The sequence below is a fragment of the Planococcus citri genome, chromosome 5 (assembly GCF_950023065.1).
Source record: "Planococcus citri chromosome 5, ihPlaCitr1.1, whole genome shotgun sequence".
Lineage (NCBI taxonomy): Eukaryota > Metazoa > Arthropoda > Insecta > Hemiptera > Pseudococcidae > Planococcus > Planococcus citri.
The window spans coordinates 13247949-13267826 of record NC_088681.1 but is presented as its reverse complement, the minus strand read 5'-3'; the positions used below and the strand labels follow the sequence as shown (position 1 = coordinate 13267826).

Sequence of the window (19878 nt, the reverse complement as noted above, 5' to 3'; positions counted from 1 at the left end):
GTAGGCTGTGTAAGTACATCGCTATGTCTATGTATGTATGTGTAGATATGTATTAAGTTCGATATAGCACAATAAATGAGGATTACTTAGGTGCAGTGCGGCGGTATTACGATGATGAAGTAATCTTTTCCAGTCCAGTAGATTTAATCTGCGGCTGAAATATTAACATGAGAGAGCGAGAGAGAGAGAGGCAGGCTCGACGATTGATAAAATAATTTCATCGAAGGAAGAAAAAAGAAGGAATAGAGGACTGGAGAGTGGAGATGGAGGTGTAAAAAAGAGTGAAGTACTACGTATTCGAAATCCTGCACATCTGATTGCCTGTAAAAGCTGTTTGTAGATGTTTGGCAAAGCGTAAATTTATCGCGAACGAATTTTATAGCATGTTGAAACACCCCGATAGAAGAAAAATTTTCAACGATAAAGAGGATACCAAAAAAGAAAAAAGAGAAAAAAAATCCACCTCGTATAAATTTTAATCAAATCGACCAACTTTTGGTATATTGGCCAAAGTCCAATATGGCGAATATATGGCATCGTGTTTCGGAAGACATGCACGAAAAACAATAGCCAAAGCTCGCTATACTTCGTATATACGACGACGTTATATTGTTTTATACGTATGTATAAGGAGGAGAATCGCAAAAACGAGAAGCACGAAGAAGTGGAGGTTATATCGCGTCGCTCGTATCGTTTTAGATGTAAATTTTCTCTCGACGACGATCAAATTACGTAGTGGCATTTATCATTAGCCAACCGCCGAGTGAAATGCTCTCGTTTAATGGAAAACTTATGTTTTGACGTTTCCTGCTGCAAATTAGCGAATTGCTGTCTGTTCTTATGGTGCGGACGCGAACTCGAACTCGAACGCGGACCTACAACTCCGTAGACACGTATAGAATTGATTTTATTTCCGGTTTCGCCATCTCTCGAGCTATCTGCTACTGTCTGTATAGTTTGTGCTATGCTGATGTCCTCTCTCATTTCGAGTTTCGAGCATGCTGCTCGTGTCAGCAGAAGATTGTGTGCGGTGTGCATTTTTAAGGCGTCGGAGGGGGGGGGGGGTTCTTACCTTTTTTTAACGCGAGACCTGCATTGGAGATTTTTTTACTCGTTGATTGGCTAAGGTCGTTTTAATACGAGTATGAGGTTTGGGATTCTGAGCACGATTTTCGCGTGCAATTGGTCGTTTTACTGTATTTAGTAGTTCGATCTGGGTGCTTGCTTTAGCTTTTATCTGCCTAGTTTGGGAATTCCCTACCTACTCGATAAGTAAAGTGGAGTGAAAATTTTGCCTTTTGTGTATTTTTTTTTAGATCTTCGCTGCGAAAAGGGAGGGAGCTCGATTGGAGAAAAATTTTTTGGGGTTGAATTGTAGGGACAAAAAAATTGAAAAATCATTAAAAAATATCTCGTAACGTGAAATTTCAAACTTGATTTTTGGAAAAAAATTGAGAAATTTTTAGACCATTTTCCATTTTCTGCGAAAAAATCAGAATTCCATGGATGAAGCTGAAATTTTAGGCCAAAATGAAATTCAAGAACTACAAAATACAGAGTAGGTAACTCTCTTTGTGATCTTTTCGATAGTTTTGGGCAAAATTTTTCAAAATTGGTCATTGTTTATTTCGAAATCTGGAAAATTCAAAAATTAGCTAAAGATTCCTAAATGGTTCGAAAATACATACAACTAATTACCCAATTTGAGAGATTGAAAAAAAAGGCACTAACAAATTAGAGCTTTGTACTCTAATTCAATCAATTTTTTAAAAGAAATATCTGATCAGGGAACCTTTTGAATTAACAGTAATACACTTCGATTTGAACAAAATCAAGCTAGATCGAGAGAGCATATCCGAGAACCCCCCCCCCCCTCTAACCAAAATTTCAAGTCAAGTTCATTTTTGGATTTTTGGCGAATTTTTTATTTAAAATAAACTTGAGAACATGCTTGAAATGCGTTTTTGAAACTTTTTCATGAAAATATAAATTTTTCGGGGCGAAGTGAACGAATGTGTGTAAATTCCTTTAATTCAAGTCCCTCGTATAAAAAACTACTGATTTGGGTCATCCTGGAGCCTCCAGCATAGTTTTCAAATTTCTCCAGAAACTTCAAATTGCTGTGGAGGGGCTAAAAAATGATATCTTACAACTTAACTATCTAGGATCGATACTTATTTGACCCCCTCTCGACTGTTTTAGCTGGTTTTCGCGAGGAATTTCAAATCAAAGTTGAATTTTTTGACTAATTTGTAAATTTTAGAAAAAGTAAAAAAATTAAAATTTAAAAACTATCGAGAAGGTGCTCAATAAACACCGACCGAAGTTATAAGTTATTCTAACGTTTATTTCTGGTCCTTCCACAAGCCATTTGAATTTTCTGGACCAGAATGAAAAATTGCTTGAGTGTCCAGAATGACTCAAAAGTAAATTTTGTGGTAAAAACTGTCGTTTTTTTTTGAAAAAAAATAAAAAAATTACAAAAAGTAACTTTTTTACAAAAACTGCAAAAATGTGTCGTTTTTTGCCAATAATTGCCAACATTTTCTGCTTCCTGCTAAAATTGTCAACAATTTTTGCGTTTTTAAAGATTTACAAAAAAATGTAATTTTTAGCAAAATGGCTAAAAATTGTGTTTTTTTGCAAAAAAATCCAAAAAGTAACTTTTTTTTCCAAAAATTATACAAAACTCTCGCTTTTTTCGCCAATGATTGCCAAAAAGTTTTGCTTTTTGCTATAATTTATCAAAGTCTTGTTTTTTTGACAAAAATTCTAACTTTTTATTAAAATTGCCAGAGTCTAATTTTTTTTTCAAAAATCACTCAAAAGTCTCTCTTTTTTGCCCAAAATTTTCAAAAACGATCAATTTTTTGGATTTTTGTTAAAATTGTCAGTGTTGTTTCTCATGAAAAATTCTCAAAAAATATACTTTATTTCTAAAAATCGCCAAAAATTTCTGCATTTTTTATACCTAATTAGGTAAAAGTTGTAGTTTTCGGCAAAAAATATCAAAAAGGTTCTTTTTTTCAAAAAAATTGTCCAGAATTTTGCTTTATTTGACAAAAATTGCGTTAAAGTGTAATTTTTTTTACCAATAAATTGCAAAAAGTGCTGCTTTTTTCTAAAATTCTTAAAATCTTGCTTTTTGTCAAAAAATTAAAAAAAATACTCGATTTTCAGTTTTAAAAAAATGCATAAAAAATCAAAAAATCAACTTTGGGACCTGAAATTAGGGTTATGGAGGGGAGGGGAAGAGGGTATTTAAAACATGCTCTTCCGATCTACCTTTGGTTCCGTTCAAATCGGAGAATGCCATTTGAAAAATTCCCTTGTGAGAAATTTCAAATTTCAAAAAGTATTTTAGAAAATTCAAAGAATGGATTTAATATTTGAAAGATTAGGATTCTATTTTAATAAACTTTTGTTCATTTTTTGACATTTTGAAAAATTTCTGCTATGTTTCGATGATTTTTACTCAATTTTGGACAATTTTTGTCAACAAAATTCCGATATTTTCTTTGGCAAATTGTTGCAATTTTTTGAATTTTGGTTCAAAAACATACATTTTGATACGTCACATGATTTTTTTGAAAATTTTGAAATTCAACTCCCCCTCCAGAAGCTCCAATGAAGTTTTGAGTAAAACGGTTTCCAGAAACGTATTCAGAAGGTTCGAAAACATACATTTTGATATGTCACATGATTTTTTTGAAAATTTGACAATTTCGCTCCCCCCTCCAGAAGCACCAATGAAGTTTTGAGTAAAATTGTTTCCAGAAACGTATTCAGAAGGTTCAAAAATATACATTTTGATATGTCACACGATTTTTTTGAAAATTTTGAAATTTCGCTCCCCCCCCCCCCCCTCCAGAGGCCCCAATGAAGTTTTGAGTAAAATGGTTTCCAGAAACGTATTCAGAAGGTTCAAAAACATATATTTTGATATGTCACGCGTTTTTTTTGAAAATTTTGAAATTTCGCTCCCCCCCCCCCTCCAGAGGCCTTAATGAAGTTGTGAGTAAAATGGTTTCCAGAAACGTATTCAGAGGGTTCAAAAACATACATTTTGATATGTCACACGATTTTTTAGAAAATTTCGAAATTTTAGAAGGCCCCATAACCATAAGTTTTAGAGCCAAAATGGCTGGAAAAATGAATTCAGCACCTTTGAAAACCCCCATACGAATTTCAGAATTTTGGCCGGATATAAATTCTCAGGGACCAACTGTGCCGCGTGCCCCCACAAAACTTGCCCTGCTTCTACATACAATTCTACATAATGTTGGTCACGTACATAAAGACCTTCAAAGTTGAAAAAAAAAATCGAAAAAAATTGAACAAATTAGTTTTTTTTTTTTGAATTTAATCTCTCAGATTTTTTTTAAATGACTTTTCTTTTTCTTCCACAAAGAACATCTCACTTGTTTGATGTTTAATTTTCATTATGGCAATTGGCAATTCAACACCGAAAGTGATCAATTTACAATTACTGAAATCAATCTCTTGGTCTCTCAAGCAATAATCTTGGCTAGTTCAACTCATTCAAATACATTTTAAGTAATGTGAAAATATTCATTTTTTTCATTTTTTGAGGAAAAGGACAAGTTCTATTTGGGTAATTCTCAAAAATTGGGGCAAATTTCAATTTTTTTTTTTTCAATTTTGAAAATTTTAAAATACACACTTTTTTGAAATTTTCAAAATTGGACTCATAAATATACATACCCTCGACCTCATTTTTGGTATTGGTCTCAATCAACCCCCCCTGTGGTAGGGGGAGGGAAGGTTTTAAGACTTCTTAAAGACAGGATGAGGAAAAAATTATGCAGGGAAAATGTGAGAAAATCTCGAAAAAAAAGGGCATTGGAAAATATCATTCGATGAAATTTCTTGTATCAATGTAACCGTACATACCCCTTAAATATTTGTATACTTGTTTTTGGACAGAAAGCCGAACATTACCGCGAAAATATTGAGATACGACTATGGAAGTTGAATTTGAGACATGTAAAAATTTCGCATGTATTTCGATTTTTTTACGAACTAAATTAATTGGCATTCGTCTTTTGAAATGTGGATAGCACTCTTATCAACCATTCGAATCGGTGTGACCATTTATCCGCATAAAAAAATATTTTTAAACTGGTTTAAAAAAATCTGAAAAATGAACACGGCGATGGACATTAAAGTCGGGGGCAGACTTTGAACCCCCTGTAAACTTATTTAATAAACGTTTCGAGTTCAACTGATAGCGTCAAAATGTAGAAAATTTCATGTAGAACAATTTTGTATCCTTTGGTTTTTTTGATAAAATGCATATTTGTATCATAAAAACGGGATTGAAAAAAAACCTGTGCTCGGACAGGACACGACTAGGAACTTTTGGCCATTCAAGCGATTCCAGGTCGGGAGGGGGAGGGGGTCTAAGCATGTTTAAATAGTTGAATAGATGCCCCGGTGGTATTGAATCAAGTTCTGAAAAAAAATTCACATATCTTGTACACTTTTGAAAAAATTTCTAGAAATTGTCTTGGGACAGAAATTTGCCAAATTTTTGAGAATTACCCATTTTTTCATCATGTAAAAGGGGTGATTTTTCATAAATAGGTACTTTGAGAACGGGGAGGAGGGGAGGGGATGCTTCCTGACACGACTTATTTTTACTAACATGGTCGAAGAAAATTTTCTAATCAAACCTGACAACTTTAGGCGGGGGGAGGGGGGTCAAAAAAAGAGGGGAAAAGTGGTCCACCATATTATACCTACCTATAAAATAAATAAGGTGTACCTATTCGTAAAACAAACAACAATAATTTAGTTTTTCAAAACAAGCATTTGTTTGATATTAAATAATGAAAAAAAAAACTCGCAGAAGGAAGCAGAGCAACGTTTGGAAAAGACATATCTCCGAATTTAGGTAAATTATGCGTAAGTTTACACCGCCTTTGGGGCTTTTTCATAACTCGTCGACATCGCCTTGGCTTGGTATAGTCTTCGCGAATCTACGTAAACTGTGTATATAAAGAAAAAGATATATCTGCGAGATACTGCTGTATGTATGCACAATACATACACAATAAGGATAAAGGATGAAAGTGAATTCGAAACAGCTCTTTCGACGAAGCAATGAAAGGCTATGGATACACATTGTGTTAAGTGATTTAATATGTAATTCAAACGACCAAAAGGGACCGGTAGGTACTTTCACTTTGGCCTTTTTTTTTCACTCCATGACTCTCCCTCTCTGTCTCTGTCTCTCTCTATCTTATATACCTACGTAGATTCTCGTACTCGATATACGACTAAATTGTGACTACACAATGTTCATTTCAAACGTATAAAATGTTTTATTTAAAATATTATAGACGCGAACGTACTCGAGAAAAAAGATGACGAAAAAGAGTACTCGTAGATACAGTACCTACCCTACCTACCTTTAACCGGGTATTTTGTAAAAGCCTCGTTTGTTCTTCGAGAGGAGAAATTTAACCGGTGAAAAAATTTATAATCTTTACGATTAACGAAAAACGAAACGAAACGAAAGGGAGGCAAAAAACACCATCTCGTCGTTGGCATGGGCTGTCTGTGTGTGTGTTTTTTATGCATATCTCTCTATACAGCAGCAGCAGCAGCAGCAGCAGCAAGCAATACCATACCGTAGGATAACATAACGAAATAGATACAAAACTTGGGCCCCCTCCCCCCTCAACCACCCGCCCCCATCCCCCAGATCCCCCAGCCCCCTTCTCTCGAGTAATCAATATTTTATCCCTTCTCGTACTCGTATCGGCGGCGTAAGTTGTGTGCGGTCTCGGTTGTCATTTTGAGCCACCCTGTGGTTTTACAAAAACTCCACGTTTTGCCATAGTCAGTAGTGCTTTCGTTACCATCTTGAATGCCTATCGTTAACGTTAACGTTACGCTAGTCCGTCTCCGTTTCGCGTTATCGTACTCGTATTCGCGTACGAGTATTTCGTAGCCGGCCGCTTCCGCAGCTGGAATACGTGTGAAATTTTTCGATACATTTTTTTTTCGGCGTATTTGGAGCAATTTTTTCCAAATCGCATCAACGGCTTTCACAATGGTGTCGGCCATTGCGATATGCTTCATTTTAGTGTTACTAGTGGTGTTCATACTGCTAATTGTGTTCGTTGGACAGTCCATTACTAATGATCCGAAATAAGTGAGTGATTTTTTCACGTGTAAATTTACTTACTTACCTTGGAGTAGAATAAGGAGATATGTGGACTCTGATGGATTATTTTCGACTCGAGAGAGTATTTTTATTCGGTATAGAAATCTGGTCCATATTTTTCAAAAATTTTGAATTGATTTATTTAGATATACGAAGCATCAAGTAGTTGAGTTTGAGCCAGAATACGAGTAGCTGAAATTTCTGCTCTCTTCGTTCGAATTCGAATGGAAATTATTAGTTTATCGTATATCTACTCGTATGTAGGTACTGTACACATTTGGAAAATATATTTTAAACTCCTTTTAGCTTTCTGAACTTTTCCCTCTCTGGCTTTTATTAGGAAATCTCAGAGTTATCGTATTTTATACCCCTGTGTGATTTTGCTAGAGCCTAAATCGAATTTACTGTCTTTCATTTGTTCACGAACGTCGCATTTTCGTTCGATTTCGTCCTCTTAATAATTCAATTTCCATTCCCAGATTACACGCAGATAGACAGAGACACACTCGAAGGCAGTTTCGATATCTAATTTGATTTCCTTTCTATCGCGTCATAGTTGGCGTCGTTTTTGATTTTCTTACTTATTTCGTACGACGTCGTGGTATCGGAGATATCGAATTGGAGGTTTTTTGATCACGTGATTTGTGATGATGGTTGAGAGTAGTATGAGTGGAAGAGACATTTGAGAATGTGGACCGTGGAGAGTGAAAAAAAGGATGAAATTTTATTAAAAATAGAGTGGCTCAATTCTCAACGAAGTTTATTGTTTATTAGAGGCGAAGTTCGACCTGTATGAAAAAAATCATGAGAACTTTTTTGTGACAAATTTTTCGTACAATAATTTTATGAATAATCATTTTTTTTCGGAGGTGCAATATTTGTGGAAAAATACTCCAAAAACTGTTTTCGTTTTTCATAGAGGGGATCACCTTCTCTTGGGCAACGCTCATCTTCTAGAAGTGAGGACTGAAAATTTGCCTAAAAATGACCAAGTTTCAAGTTGATCCTTAACCTGGCTTAATTAAGGAAAAAAAATGCTGGAAAATGATGAAGGACTAAATGAAGAGATGACTATATGGAAATGTTTTCCAGTATAAAACTATCGAAGAATGGGTCAAAATTGGGCAAAATGGAGTGTTATTGAATGGGGAGGGGGGTGAGGGGAATTTTCGTGATTTTTTTTCCTCATCATATGAATTTACAAGTATCAGATTGCAATTAGATCTCATTTGTTCAAAGAAATGTTCAAATTAAATTCATAATCGATGGCCAAAAATTGAAAATTGAAAAGGGTGTTTTTAAACCTCGCTTTGAGGGCTCGAAAATGTTTTTTTTCTCCAATGTTTTGTAACTTGTAGGAAATTAATCCCTGATTTTGAAACAAGCGAGTGATTGAGATAATTAACACTGAAGGGTCTAATCCAAAAAAAAAAAAAAGATCAATATTCGACCTCAAAACGTTAAATTACCTACGAACTTTTTTAAAAATTTGGCTACTTTCAAACAAAATGAAGTACCTAGAGGGGGGGGGGTTGAGAGGTTATATCCAAAACATGACTGGATATTCAAACTTATGGCCCTTGAAAAAGACTCAGTCGATACTCGAATTCAGCGTCACCGAGTTACAATCTTACAAATAAAATATCTACAGGGTGTCTATAAAAGTCTTGCTTACCTATTCTATTTCCCTACTTTAATTCTGTATTATTTCACAAATATTGGAAAACAATTCCTCTTTTTCCCATTTTTTTCTGGTCCATTTTGAAAGTACGAGTACATATAAAAATTTCAACACAAAGTAATGTTGACCCCTCCCTCTCTTTTTATTGAAACATGTAAGAAAATTTTCCTGTTGAAAGCCTTGATCTACTTTTCAATAAAATTCCTAATAAATCCTACTTTTTGTCAATACTACGAAAATGTGTTGCTCCCCCCCCCCTCCACCAAAACATTGTGAATTCCTATTTTTTTCCTAATTATTTCAATCACATTTGGAGTTTTTCATGTTTATTTATTCTTTCTTCAAGATTTTTTTTTTCATTTTTTACATTCTCTTCAAAAATATAAACATTTTTACTCGCCCTTGCTTTCCTTTTATTGAATTTTGCTGAGAGCTTTCTTCTTACTTTTCGTCAAAACTGACTAAAAAACTCATTTTTTTTCGAAAAGTTAGGTATTTTGGCAATTTCGACTAACAGTAAAAAATGCTCCCCGGAGGCGGGGGGGGGTCAACGTTTCTTCTCATGTCAAAATTCTTGAATAAATTAATTCAAAGTGAAGTAAAAAAATGAAAAAACTCGAATCTTCCAAAAGAATAAAATAAATGAAAATTTTCAAGGTTGAAAAATAGAAAATGCCAATGCAGGATTCTTTTTTAAAATTTTGAGAAAAAATTTCATCTTTGCAATTTGAGAAAAAATTGAAACTTCTTTGCAATCTTGGCAAAAAAAAACATTTTTTTGAAATTTTGTTTGACAAAAAGTAAAAAATAAAGGCTCTTGGCAGGAATTTATTCAAATGTTTCAGTGAAAAGAGGGCGAGCGAGGTAAGCTCACATTTTTTCAGTTCACAATTTTTAAACTTCAAAATGGACTAAAAAAATGAAGAAATTTAATATTTTGAAAGAGGAGAACAAATGGAAGATTTCAAAGATAATAATGATGGAAAATGCGCGACTTTTCTTTACAATTTTGAAAAAAAAAATCATCCTTACAATTTGAGAAAAAAAATCACCATTTTTTTTTTGAAATTTTGACCAAAAAATACAACTTTTTGAAATTTTTACCAAAAAACACAATTTTTTGCAGTTTTTAAAAAATAAAAACTTTTCAATTTTGACAAAAAAACTCATTTTTTGTTATTGAATTTTGGCAAAAATAAAATACTTTTTGCAATTTTGATCAAAAATTCATTTTTTGCCAAAACTGCCGCATTTTTGGAGATTTTGACAGAAAGTAAGAAAGCTCTCTTGGGTCTTTTTGCTAAAATTGCAAAAAAAAAAAGATTTATCTCTGAAATTTCAAAGATGAATTTTTTTTGAAAATTGCAAAAAAGTCCAGCTTTTTCTATTATTAATTAAACTCGGAAATTTTCCATTGATTTTTTTCTTTTAAAATTGTAGTTTTTTCAATTTTTTCAATCACTTTTGAAAATTTATCCTACATCTTTTTTATTGAAACGTTTGAAAAAGTTTCCAGCTGAAGGCTTTTTCTTCTCACTTTTTGTGAAAATTGCCAAAAAAGTGCAACTTTTTTCATAATTTTCACAAAAATTTTTCTTCCATTTTTTCAAAATTTCGATTTTTTTGATTTTTTTTTTTTGAAATAGGCCTATGGAGAAATTTTGTTCTGCAGAAGTAATTTTTGACTTGATCCCCCTTCCTCGAAATTTGCCTGCGGCTTGTTTCCTTGTGTTATATTCCACTTCAATTTTAATTTGTTTTCAAACATTGATGGAAATTGAGGACCCTTGTAATCCTCAAAGGTGGGTTGGCTCTCAATTTGAAAATTGACGATAAAATATAAGGACTTCTGTAGTTGTAGTTTTTCGAATTTCTCGATGGTAACTTTCCATTTTTGTGAAATTATGAATCGTTGAGCTTTCATCTTCAAATTTTGGATTGTAGATGCTTTCGAACAATGGTTTAGATGAAATTTTATTGAAAAAAGCAAAGAGTTCAATTTGAATCTTTTCATATTAAATCCGCACTGGAAGCTTAACTGGACAATGTTGAGTTGAAAAAAATATTTCTTCTTTTTTCACGCGGTGAGGTAAATTGATTTTCATGTCAAGAAATTTTGGTAAAGGGAGGGAATGTTCGAACTTCTTTTGATAAATTTTGAGGAGAATTGCCCAATGAAAAAGTTGGAAATTTCTTGAAAAATCGCATTTTCAGTTGAAAAATCAAATCGGCAACGTCTTATTGTTTGTCTCATTTAAAAATTTGTTGTTTTTTTTATTTTTAATGGCTTCATCGCTTTAATCTAGTACAGGGGATGAAAAAGGTGTCGTTTGAACTTGCTAAAGAAAATCTGAAAAATATGTTGATTGAAAAATTAATAGATATTTCACTCGCAATAAATAATTTTGTATCCGTGTGCATTTGCCACGTTGCTCGTAAATGAAAGATGATAATACTTACCTACTTACATAACTTTTAGATTACCTACGTACGTCTACATACTAAAAGAATCTGACATTTCTGCCAACTTCAGAATGGAAGATGAACAAGTTATATGTTCATTTAGTTTGTAATTTTTTTGAAAACTTATTCGAGTAACTTTTAGTAAGTATTTGTAACTCGTACTTTCAAAAATCTCCCTTCATTTATGATTCCACGAGTAGTTTACGAAAATCCAGGTTGCTGTGGGCATGTTTTGTAAGTATTCTATTTTGAAAAGTGGTTCTTTTGAAATACTCCTAGAAATACACAATTTCATGACGAGTTTTTTTTTTGTTGAAATTTTTACCATGAATAATTGTTTTTAAAATTCGATTTTTTTGATGGCATTTTTCATGAAAAATTGTGATTACGAATTTCAGGGTGATACAAAAAACACGTTGTTGAAAATTATTGGCACGAAGGTGGAGCATAAAATTGAGAAAGATGTGCAAACAATTACATTTTTATCGGAAGTCAATTCTTATAAGGGTCAAAAAACTGGAAAAATCGAAATTTAAAATTTGATGTTTAACCTTACGTCATTTGACCCATAGATACCTAAGGTCATTAACCTACCCCTTCCCCCTGTCCTTTGAGGGTGGTAGGATGATCGAGGCGATGGACTCTGAAAATCATATTTTACTGCTACATACAAAATTAGAAATAAATTGACCTACCCTGAATCATCCATCTTTTACCCTGCTAAAGTTGAAAAAAAATAAGAGGAAAAGAAGTGAGATAATGATGGCTTTGAAAAAAAAAATCGACGCAGTGTCGATGATACTTTTTCACCATTTTGCGCAATTTTGTGCAGTGCAACCCTAAAGCGTTCGAATTCCGAACAAATAGGCAACTTATTCGACGCTGGTGTAGGATTATATAGGTTGTCTACCGCAATGTATAAAGCGTAGATGTATCTTCGAATCGTAGTTTCGAACATATTGAAGTTTATTTTTGAGTTATGAATTTTGAATTTTTACGAAGAGGAAAAATATTATTGGTGTGTCTGCGATTTAAAAAAAATCCTAAACAAAGGCATCGATTAAAAATGCATTTTTTATTTTTCTCAGTTTTATTGGTTTTTATTTTGCAGAAAAAATTAATTGAGTGTCCAACATAATCTCGTAAATGGAGACAAATCTCAAAAAAAAAAATTTTTATTTTTTTTTCATTTTTAATACTCGAAAAAAATCTCAAAGTAGAAAAAATCTCGTCAAAATCCGACTATTCCGCGACTAAAAAGGGTTGACGTGTTGGAAATCACATCCGAAAATGGAATTTTCATTGTTAACATGGTTTTCGAAGGCGAAAACGACCCGAGTTACGTAATAGACGCGTTTAGTTGGCCGTTTATCCTCTTTCCACCCTTACTTTTCCACCCTACCCCCTCACTATATTGCAGCCTTTACACCATGTTCGTACTACCTTACCTACGAGTACTCGTACATCGTTGTCGTCGTGTCAGTTGGTTATGACATCGCAGCCTAAAGAAAGGTTACAGTGGGGTAGTTTTCATTACGGAGGCTATTTCGACGCGGTTTAATATTAAAGAGGAAGAATGGACGTATAAATCATTTGTATAAACGCCCCTGCTCGGCTTCGGGTCTGGCCCCGGACACCTTCCTATCCTGATCCGGCTACGTCGCTAGCTTGACCTGCGTCATATGTGGTGGTGGTGGGATGTCTTTTGGATATTCATTATGTTAAGGTAGATAGGTAGATATAAGCGTAGGTAGGTTTTTATTTTGGTACCCCATCCCCCTTCCCTTCACGTCTTCTATACGTACGAGGTAAATATCCAAAGCCCTTAGGAGGTATTCTATGTACCTATCTATTAGGGTGGAGCGGAAAAAATTTATAGTCTTCGATTTCGCTGAAATTGAAGTATGTTGGAGATTTTGAGTTGAAATGACCCCCAAAAAAATTTTCAGCCCCCCACGTGCCACTGCGGTGGAACTGTGGCCCCCCAAAGTAGGGTCATTTTGGAAAAAAACGCTGTTTTTCGAATTTAAAAGTAGCAATAACCATTTTTTTCGAAAACGGGTAGCACTCAAAAGTTGCGATTTGAGATGACGAATCGAATGACGTAATTGGTTTTTTGATTTGACCACCGCTAACCCCACCCAGTTTCGTTTGAAAAGTCGCGAATCGGCGTTTTTTTGCTATTTTAATTGAAAATACAGTCGATTTAGGATTCGAATGCGATTTTATGATTGATTATTACTTTTCACATTGAAACAAGTGAATCTAGCACGTATTCCAACCTCTACCCCTCCCACTTTCTCGAGCCCCCCCCCCACATTAAAAACTCTCCTGCCACCTTGAATATCGTTCCAACAAGAAAAATCACGGGATAAAAGCTGTTTCTTGAACATTTTTTATACATTTTGGTTCTAACAAAAATTTTATTTGGCGCCACCCTTGGGCCCCAAATTCCCAAAAACCATTTCCAAAAAAATTCAAAATCGCGTTTTTAACGTTTTTACGAAAAATTTGTTATCATGCAATGAAGAGTAAAAATTTTCAATTTCAAACGTTTTCATTACAGACTACCCCTGTTAGATTTTACATACTCGGTTATGTTTAAAATTTTGAATGAATGAATGAAGATGTTTTTTTTCCAATTTTCGTAAAGAGAATTTTTAATTACGTACCTTACTGATTGATCGCAAAAAAATGGAAGTACGTTGTAAATTACGTTCAAGATACAAATAATAGTGGCATATTACAGACATTTCCCGTTTTAGGAATTTGAATCCTCACACTTCCTTTACTCAGTTTTGTATTATAGCCTAATTGTAATTTAATTTCAAACTTCTCGTATGCATTAATTCAGATCCATGATGTTTAGTTCCGAATTCTGTTTTTTTATTCTTCATTATTTTAGTCGTGTACTGAAGGTGCTTCGCCATAAAAAAATATTTCCCATTTATAATTTTGCTGATTTTCAGAAGATAATGAGGACTTAGAAGTAATTTTGAAATGAACAGTTGAAAATGTTGATGTGATATGCGTGAAGAGGGATGCATAATCGAGGCATGGGAAAAAGAGAAATGAATAAGTACCTAATGCTTAGTTCTGAGCACGTCCACGTTTCTCGATTACAAATTTTTCGTAAAAACGTTAAAAACGCGATTTTGAATTTTTTTGGAAATGGTTTTTGGGAATTTGGGGCCCAAGGGTGGCGCCAAATAAAATTTTTGTTAGAACCAAAATGTATAAAAAATGTTCAAGAAACAGCTTTTATCCCGTGATTTTTCTTGTTGGAACGATATTCAAGGTGGCAGGAGAGTTTTTAATGTGGGGGGGGGGGGGCTCGAGAAAGTGGGAGGGGTAGAGGTTGGAATACGTGCTAGATTCACTTGTTTCAATGTGAAAAGGTATAATTAATCATAAAATCGCATTCGAATCCTAAATCGACTGTATTTTCAATTAAAATAGCAAAAAAACGCCGATTCGCGACTTTTCAAACGAAACTGGGTGGGGTTAGCGGTGGTCAAATCAAAAAACCAATTACGTCATTCGATTCGTCATCTCAAATCGCAACTTTTGAGTGCTACCCGTTTTCGAAAAAAATGGTTATTGCTACTTTTAAATTCGAAAAACAGCGTTTTTTTCCAAAATGACCCTACTTTGGGGGGCCACAGTTCCACCGCAGGGGTACGTGGGGGGCTGAAAATTTTTTGGGGGTCATTTCAACTCAAAATCTCCAACATACTTCAATTTCAGCGAAATCGAAGACTATAAATTTTTTCCGCTCCACCCTACTATCTATTGAGTGGATTCTCCTTCTATGTACCTGTACAAGTTAATCCTTTGTGACGATATTTTACACGTTTGAATATCGGTAATCGAAAGGCTGCGTGCGTTAGCTGGTATGGGTAGGTACGAAAAAGGATGAGGCAATTTTCACGTAGACGAATTCCATTATGGGTAAGAGCTAGAGGAAAAGTAAAACTGAAAAAAGCATGTTGCACGCGGTCGAGAGAACTAAGTAGGTAAACAAAATTACCACAGCGTGCTTTCGGCGGCGAGAAGAGAAAGAAAAAAGGTAATAAGTCGAAATGCCTGGCGCGTAACCGTTTTAATATCTGAAATGGGGCGAGTTGGCGCTCATGGTCGAAAAAAAAATGGCATAACGTGGAAACCCTTTAACGAAGATAAAATACAAGCAGCTTCTAAGTGATTATTGTTTCGCGTAGGTCATTTATCGCGTCGTCGTGTGTATCAACAAAACATTTTTCTTTCCACTCGACTCCCCTTTTTCTTTTTACTTACGCGAGATGTGCCCCTAAGGTAGTGGAACACGTATAACCGCGCGTTTACACGAGCGTCATTAACGGGCTTTATTTTAATTAAGGACGAAGCTTGAAAAAAAAAATGAGAAAGAGAACGAAAGAGTTATGTACACTCGAGTGTAATGTAGCTCACTTTTTTTCTTTTTAGTCGCCGTGTATGAGCAATGTGATTCGTATTTTCATTTCCCAATTCTCTAGCCACTTGTTTACCTGTATTTGTTAGTTTATCTGTGCAGAGGAGAATTTTCAAAGAGTTGTCAGGGTATATTTATGAGAGAATGATTCTTTTGCGAATTGTGTAAATTTTGGATAGTGGAATGATTCAGATGTTAGAGAAGGTGAAAACGATTCATTTAGTTTGATCAAATCATTCGAAAGAAATTCAGTCTTGTTTGGTGAGATTTTTTTGTTTTCCCCAAAAGAGTCACTGATTTGGTTCAGTCGTTCGCGAACGACTCAATTACAATGAACGAATCGTTCGCGAACGATTCTCCTTACTTTGATTAATCGTTCACGAACTGCTCTTTGATATATGGTTCAGTGAGATTTTATTGAATCGTTTGTGAATGATTCATAGGTATGTGTTTGGTGAAATGCTGATTTGATTCAGTCGTTCGCGAACGACTCAAGTTCAACTGAATCGTTCGCGAACGATTCTCCTTGTCTTACCTATTATCTTTTACGAACAATGGTTCAGTTGGATTTTATTGAATTGTTTGTGAACGATATATGTTTGATCTAGTCGTTCGCGAACGACTCTTTCGTTCTCGAATGATTCATCACTTAGTTGGATTAATTCATTCGAAAGAAATAATTCAGTCATGTTTGGTTACTTTGTTTTTTTCAAAAGAATCAATGATTCGATTCAGTCCTTTGCGAACGACTCCATTATGATGAAATCGTTCGCGAACGATTTACATAAATACTCCATCATTCAAAAATGATTCATCACTTGGTTTGATCAATCCAGACACTCAGTCAATTTGGTGACATTTTTTTTCAAAAAAATCGCCGATCTGATTCAGTCGTTCGCGAACGATTACCCTGAACTTACTTAATCGTTCAAGAAATGCTCCTTGGCATATGGTTCAGTGAGATTTCATTCAATTGTTTGTGAATGATAGGTACATGTTTGATGAATTGCAGATTTGATTCAGTCGTTCGTGAATGACTCAAGTATAATAAAATCGTTCGCGAACGATTCTTCTTGCCTTACTTAATTGTTTACAAACAATGGTTCATATGATTCATCACTTAGTTGGATTGGATTTAATTTATTCATTCGAAAGAAATTCAGTCATGTTTGTTGACATTTCCCTCCCCTTCCTCCCCCCCAAAAAGGTCACTGATTTGATTCAGTCGTTCGCGAACGACTCGATTATGATGAAATCGTTCGTGAACGATCTATATAATGACTCCATCGTTCAAAAATGATTCATCAATAGACCATATTTGACTGACGTCACAACATGGCGGATTTGCTCCTTATCAGTACCTTTTTCTTCAATTTTGGGGCAAATATCAGGTAAAAGCGGCACTTTTTAAAGAATTCTCCATGAATATGTCAAATTTTAAAAAACTAACCAGAAAAAATGAATTCTCGGTCGAAAATACTTCAGTTTTTCGGTATTCTAATTTAAAATTTATCTACTCGCAATAAAAAAAGCGAAAAGTAATACTTTTTTCAGGATATTTGCCCCAAAATTTACTGATAAGAAGCGACAACGGCTCGAAGTTTACCGATTGTTTACGTTTTTAAGATATGGACAATATCGTTCGAATATGGTCTATTGGTTTGATCAATTCATTCGAAAGAAACTCAGTCATACCTACTTGGTGAAAAAAAGTCGCCAATCTGATTCAGTCGTTCGCGAATGATTCACTTTATCTTACTTAATCATGCACATACTGCTCTTTTGAGTCTTTGGCATAAATGGTTCAGTGAAATTTTATTGAATTGTTTTAGGCATGTGTTTTATGAGTTGATGATTCGATTTAGTCGTTCGCGAACGACTCAAGTGTGATAGAATCGTTCGCGAACGATTCTTTTTGCCTTACATGATTGTTTACAAACAATGGTTCATGGTTCAGAGAGGTTTTATTGAATTATTTATTTGTGAACGATACGTGTTTGATTGAGTCGTTCGCGAACGACTCCATCGTTCTCGAATGATTCATCACTTAGTTGGATTGGATTTATTCATTCCGTCATTCGAAAGAAATTCAGTCATGTTTGTTGACATTTCCCTCCCCTCCCTTCCCCCCAAAAAGTCATTGATTTGATTCAGTCGTTCGCGAACGACTCGATTATGATGAAATCGTTCATGAACGATTTATATAATGACTCCATCGTTCAAGAATGATTCATCACTTAGTTTGATCAATTCATTCGAAAGAAACTCAGTCATACCTACTTGGTGACTTTTTTCCAAAAAAAGTCGCTAATCTGATTCAGTCGTTCGCGAACGATTCACTTTGTCTTACTCAATCGTTCACAAACTGCTCTTTTGAGTCTTTGGTATGTGGTTCAGTGAAATTTTATTGAATTGTTTTAGGCATTGTGTTTCATGAGTTGCTGATTTGATTCAGTCGTTCGCGAACGATTCAAGTATAATAGAATCGTTCGCGAACGATTCTTCTTGCCTTTCTTAATTGATCATGAACAATAATTCAGTGAGATTTTTTGTATTCAATTATTTGTAATGGATATGTGTTTCATTGAGTCGTTCGCGAACGACCTAAGTAATGAATTCAATTCATCGTTCGCGAATGATTCATTTACCTATTCTCGTCCTCTCCAAATTTTGATGATCGATTCTTCCATTTTAGTTTTTCTTTTTATCGAATCATTCTCGAACGACTCATATTTGCTCAATTCGTTCGCGAATGAATCACTAAAATTCGAGTAGAGTGAGCATTTGATTCACTTTTATGATTCGGTTTTGCTCAAACGATGGTGTTCGACTCACTTATACGTGGATCAATGCTGCTTGACTCAAATCGTTCGCGAACGATGCGTACATATTTGATCAAGTCGTTCGCGAACGAGTGATTCATTTCCACCTATCCAAATTTTATTGAACGATTCTTTTGTCTTTTATCAAATTATTCATGAACGAATCACATTTGATCAACTCTTTACAAAAGAATCAGTCATGGTCGCTTAAAAGAGGCGTTTGGATCTCTTACCAGACTTAATATTCCACTTGAGCGATTCTTTCAAAATCTGATGAACCGTTCTCGAACGATTCATAGGCATATAATATATTATATTTTATAATCCATTCAGTTTTGATGCAATCTTTCTTGAATGATTCTAATCCAGATAAAATCTTTCGCGAACAATTCATATGTAATTTTATTGGCAGCGATTGATTCATTTCTGGCATCTAAGTGTTTGAATAAGAACGGTTTGATTCTCTCATAACTGATCGAATCATTTGTAAACGACTCATTTTAACTCAATTTGTTCGCGAATGAATCGGTCACATTTGATCAAACTGACCAATTAGTCTTGCAATCAGATTCACTTGCCTGATTTAATTCATTCTTTTTTGAATGATTCGATCAATTCTGATTAAATCTTTCGCGAACGATTTGTGATAAGTATAATTTTTTAGACCAAAATGATTTACTTTTATCAAGTTCGTTCGTGTTCAAGTCAAATGTGATTCAATCAAAGTCGTTCATGAACGATTCATATTTATTTAATTCACCGATGGAGAATCATTTTTTCACTAAATTATTCGAGAACGACTCTTTATTTCCTCTGCTCGTTTGTTCGAAAGAATCAGTCATGTTGCTCATGTTTGATCAGAATGGATCATTGATTCGCTTGTTTCATCCAGCCCTCCTTGAATGAGCCTGTCAATTCCAATAAAGTCGTTCGCGAACGATTCATTTTTGATTTAAAAGTTCGCGATGATTCATTAATGGTTTCAATCCTTCCGTTCCAAGTCATCAATCCTTATTCCATCAATTTATTCATTTGATTCTAGGCTTCTTGAATGATTCAGTCTATTCCGATGAGTTCGTTCGCGAATGAATCGTTCAAGAATGATCTCATTTGCTGTGAATGATTCGCTTTTACATGATTCATATCATTCAAGTTCAATTGATGAGCGATTAAATCATTTACAAATGATTCACGCATTGTCTTATCGGTCGCGAATGATTCATTTTTTGAACGATTCTCTCACTTTTGATCAAATCATTTTAAAATT

At 34.4% G+C, this 19878-nt stretch overlaps 1 protein-coding gene across 2 annotated transcripts in view; it reads left to right on the top strand.

Annotated features, from left to right (window-relative positions):
- The window catches only part of LOC135849373 (tolloid-like protein 2), a 104895-nt gene that overhangs the window by 6540 nt on the left and 78477 nt on the right, over positions 1-19878 (top strand). Inside the window, exon 1 of one of the 2 annotated variants that reach the window (XM_065369765.1) lies at positions 6848-7183. The exons of the other annotated variant lie outside the window; for it this stretch is intronic. The gene's annotated coding sequence lies outside the window, so the exon portion shown is untranslated. Of the gene's footprint in view, positions 1-6847; positions 7184-19878 lie in introns of those variants that run through there. 2 annotated transcript variants of the gene reach the window in all.